Here is a 5370-nt window from a genome sequence, read left to right on the forward strand (position 1 = left end):
TAACAGACAGACAGAAAGTCTTGATAAAAACGTCTCTAAGCTGCAGACATGGAGGACACACAGGTTTACTTCAACCTGTCACTGAGTACACACTCCTGCCCCCCCCCCTGCCTCACACACACACAAACTCACACACACATCAAGTGTGCATGCATGCACATGTGCATGCACAAACACAAAGGCCTCCAGCTGCTCTGTCTTTAGGGCTGGGCTGTGATGGGATTAAACAGTGCTGGTTCTTTGTGTTCCACAGGAGGAGAGTGGAGAACGGCGAGAACCGGAGAAGAAATACGTTTGAAATGAAAGCCGAGCTTCAGTCCTCAAAATCAACCAGATGTGTTTGTGACCCAAACAGGATCGAAGGTCAAACAGGCAGGAAACGGAGAGAATCCGTTGTTAAGAATCCTGAGAAGAATCCGTGGGACATGGGTTCAAAGTCCCGACACATTTAACTTCTTCTTCAGCAGAGAGTTCCTCTTCTCTTCCTCTCTGCTGATTGGACCACATGTTTTGACGAAGTGCTGTGGTCAGGACCGGAGCCAAACTTTGGACACACCTGATGACAAAGTAAACAAGTAACGTCTGGGGAGGTGTCGTCTCCCTCACTGCTGTGTGTGTGTGTGTGTGTGATAAGGGGCATCATCCAGGGTGTGTTAGGGCAGTTCATGTCAACTGTTGGCACCAGGACACATGTGCACGACTCAGCACTATAACCTCTGCAGAGGGACCAGGGAGCGGTCACAGGGTGACCAATCAGACGACGCCTGCTGTTGCTTACACACACACACACACACACATACACAGGGAGAGAGAGAGGGAGAGAGAGAGAGACCAGAGTTTTGACTCTGAGTTTTTTTATCTTCTTCTCAGAGATAAGATTCCGAGGAAATTCAACTGTGTTGATATGAAATTATGGGATGTTGTTGATCAGCTCTAACTAACTGACTGACTTAATTTTTTATTTAAACGTGAAATAAATAAAGTCGGAGATTTACCCGCGTGAGTTGTTCTGTCATCGCTGCCCTTATTTGAACGTGAAATAAATAAAGTCGTAGATTTACTCGCGTGAGTTGTTCTGTCATCGCTGCCCCCTACTGGAAAAGTTGTTCACAGGAGAAGAAAATAAAAAAAATAAATGTATGCAAACAACATGTGTAAACATTCTGACTGCATCGTTTGTTCGTCCATTTATCAGAAGATGGACGTCTCCTGGACACCAGGATGGACAGAAGAGACAAGTGACCGAGAGGAGTCACTGCTGTGTGTGTGCGTGTGTGTGTGTGTGTGTGTTCCTCCACTCCCTGTGATGCCAACCTTCTCCGCTCCCTCCCAGCTCTGGCCAGGCTCGACCCATCTGTCACATTCCTCCTTCCATCTATTCTTCCACCCTCCCCTCTCTCCCCCCCTCCACTGCCACACTCTGTCCATCCCTCCCTCTGTGTTCCCATCCTTCTTCCCTTCCTTCCCTCCTGTCTTCCCTCTATCCGTCCTCATCCTTCCAAAGCGTCCGTCCTCTCCCCCCCTTTATGTGTAAACAACTTCTTCTCCTCACCCGTCTCTCATCTGAACATCTGTCCTCTTGTGTAACAGTTGCCACAGTCATCACAAAATAGGACACAACCAACTGCCCCCCCCCTTTCCCTCTCCAGCCCCCCAGCTATTTTCCATAGTGGCCCCGGCTACGTTAGGCCAAACCGGGGCCCCCTGGCCTCATGTTGAGCCCTAAGGCCTAGTGTTAGTGCTCCATGCTGAACCAAACTGTTCCAGTCTGGGCCAGAGAGACCGGGTTCCTGCAGGGAACTGGCACTGTTTCTGTACATATATGTGAGAGTGGTGGAGCATCAGGGGTGTAGCCCCCGGTCTACTGGCATGACTGGGCTTTGGATTATTGAAGGCAGCTTGGGACCATCTGTATGGTGGAGAAGAAAAGACGGAAGGCAAGGAGGAGGAGGGGGGGTGAGGAGGAGGAGGAGGAGAGACCGAGGAGAGAGGGAGTGATCAGCGCTGGTTCTTCTTTTCTATGAGACTCAAACTCAGACGATCTTCGTTCAGGTCCTAATTCAAACATCAGCAGCAGCTTCTGCCCCTCCTCCGATGTTTTACCCCTGGGGCATTAACTAGTAGCTGGAGACCCCCGGCCCCACGTATTGACCCCTGACCCCCCCTGTGGACACTCCTTTTATACCCTAGACCTGTGAGACACCTCCAGCCGTGGACAGACTTCTACTTCCTCAGCCTCAGTCGCCGAGGTTTCTGGGAAATGTAGTCTTCACTCCACGTTTGTCAACTTAACTGTAATTATTTAAAGAGGTAGCGGTGGTGGCTTAGTGGTTACGGAAGTGGACTTCAGCCAGTCCATCAGCTGCCATGTTACCACTGAGGTCCTCTGAGCAAGGCACCGTCCTTAAACATTTCCTCATTACAGAGCAGTTTTAAATAAGAAAACACGTCCACTCTGTTCACTGTTGTGTGAAAATGATCATCATCAGTTATCAATGATGAACATGTGTGTGTGTGTTTAGTATATATGAGGTCTCCTCAATTAAAGAGAGAGAGACATGTTGGTAAGCAGCTGCGATGGAGGAAGTTTCCTCAATTTACTGTTATCACAAATATTCCTCTCCCATTGGTCCGTCACTGTCTCCTGCTTCATAACGAGAAACATCGTGCTGCTCCACAGCACATCTGCACTCTGCATTATCATTAGTTCTCTCTCACATCCCCAGGATCGCTGACAAAGTGAACAATACCGACAATCACCCCCATCAGCTGCGGCCATATGGACGCCATCCATAGCTGTAACACCCCCACCACCCCCGCCCCCATGTCCCCCCTCCCCTCTCCTCGCCTCCCCTCCCCTCGTCTCCCCCCATTTTCCTCCAATGGACAGTTGAATAAATCCTGTGGCCAGATATTCTCCTGCCAGTTGTGTCCTGTAATTGCCGCCACCACCTTAATCCTCCATCCTAATGGGCTGGGAGGGGGAGGAGGAGGAGCAGGAGGAGGAGGAAGATGGGGGGGGGGTGGCAGCAATTGTACCAGCATCTGTTTGGCACTCGCTCACTCGCTCGCTCACTCACTCACTCAGACGTTTGTTTTTTAAAGATGTGCTGATCTGCGATGGAGGAAGTTTCCTCAATTTACTGTTATCACAAATATTCCTCTCCCATTGGTCCGTCACTGTCTCCTGCTTCATAACGAGAAACATCGTCTCTCCTCCTCCCCTCTCCTCGCCTCCCCTCCCCTCGTCTCCCCCCATTTTCCTCCAATGGACAGTTGAATAAATCCTGTGGCCAGATATTCTCCTGCCAGTTGTGTCCTGTAATTGCCGCCACCACCTTAATCCTCCATCCTAATGGGCTGGGAGGGGGAGGAGGAGGAGCAGGAGGAGGAGGAAGAGGAGGAGGAGAAATGTTCATGTTTGTGGTGGGGGAGTCAGCACAGATGGCAGGAGAAGGTGTGCTCCACCAGTCTTCTGCTGTAGATCCTCAAGTATTTCCCTCGCTGTGGCCCCGTCTTCCTCCCTCTCTCTCTCCGTCTCTCTCCTCCTCCCTTTTCCTCCATCTCCCCTCCATCCTCCTGGACTTTGAACCCAGCTGGTGGAGGTGTTTTTTCTGGGATCAACGGCAGAATCCTTCACTGCTGTTCTAATTATCTTTTCAACTCCAAACCCCAACTGTACATCACTCGTCTACGTCCTCACTCCTCCAACTTCCCCGTCTCCCTCTGATGGATCATAGGCAGGAGCTTCAGTCGCTCACTGGAGATGGTTTTTTTTTAATGCTCTCTCTTTGCAGCTCCGTGTGTCACCTTGAGATCAGTGTTTGTGGTTTTTATCTGCTGTTGTTCCAGTATATACAGGTGTAGTTGTTAATGATGTTTCTGCACCACCTCAGCTGAACGGCTGCTTCAAACACAGGTGGAAAAAATAATTCACTGGACCAAGAACAAAATACACACATTATTTAACATATTTCCCAGATTTATATTTGATCCTGTTTTACACAGGTTTTATTGTCACTTCCTGACAGCTGTTGGTCGAAATGATTATTTGTTAATTTATCTGATGCATTTATTTTCTTAAAGAAACAAAGTTTATATCTATATTTAAGTTCTTATCTGTAGTTTGTGTGTTTTTTCTGCACCTGTTCACGGTCCGTCGTCACCTTGCAGACGGTCCCTGGGATCAGGGCAGGGCAAAAATTCATTTATTGTAACAAATGTCAATAATTTGCCAATATTTAAAAAAAAAATCATGGCCTTGTTTTTGAGTTATCTTTAAAGTAACATTTTTCATCTATATCTCTCACTTTCTGAAGCGTTAAAATATTTAATATTAACAAAGGTGTTTTTTAAGTTGTTATATAAACAATTTTGTTTTACAAATTAATTCCACCAACTGGTCACGAACCTTGTTATTTTTTTTGTTTGAGAATGAACAAGAGAGCAAAAAGAGAAATAAGAAAATCTCTAAAACGACAGACACAGGTAGGAACTGACAAAATGGAAATAATTAAAAACAAAAACAGGTAAAAAAAACAACATTCATTACACTGGGTAATTTTTATATCCTTTTTTATTATTATTAAGAAACACGAGAATTAGACTAGGACTAAGTGGCTTAATAATAATAATTCTTCAAAGCCTTTAATATTTATACTTAAAATTTCAAGTATTTATTTATATTTAAAGACTAAAATATCAGTATTTATTTTTACTATTTTTACATTTAAAGATGGTGTTTTATCTTCTACCTTTTTTTAAAGGTACACTGCACTCGCTTCACCTTTTTTGCTCCAGTCTCCCAGGCATGTAATAAACAAAATTTTATCTTAAGTTTCAATATTAAACAACAGAAATTATCAATAAAATAAAATACAGCATATAATGCGTTTAAAAATAATTATTTTCTACTTGGTCCAAAAAAACAAACAAACAACAAAAAACGGCAGAATCAAGACCTAACCATAGTCACATCTTCCTATTTTTCAAAATAAAACCACTTCCTGTAACCCTACATTTACAGTTCATGTTGACCTTCAGCAGCCAATCAGAGGCCGACATGAGCTGCTGAGACAAACCTGCCCAGGTGTGTGTCAACACAGACCAGAGTGGGAGGGGCCGACAGGTGTGCATATTCATATACTGGGAAAATGTTCCCAGGTGTGTGTGTGTGTGTGTGAGTCGGAGAGAGGGAGCCGCTCCTTACCCGCCCTCCTCAAACAGGACAGGAGCCTCCTGGGCAAATATTTAGAGTCAAAACAGGCCAGGCCCATAAAAAGCTGAGAGGAGTCAGTGGTGGCGTGGCTACATCTGTCGAGGGGGGGGGGGCGGGGGGGGGGGGGGGCAGAGAAAAGGACAAGAGGGGGG

The sequence above is a fragment of the Cynoglossus semilaevis genome, chromosome 12 (genome assembly GCF_000523025.1).
Source record: "Cynoglossus semilaevis isolate Cse_v1.0 chromosome 12, Cse_v1.0, whole genome shotgun sequence".
In the NCBI taxonomy this organism is placed as follows: domain Eukaryota; kingdom Metazoa; phylum Chordata; class Actinopteri; order Pleuronectiformes; family Cynoglossidae; genus Cynoglossus; species Cynoglossus semilaevis.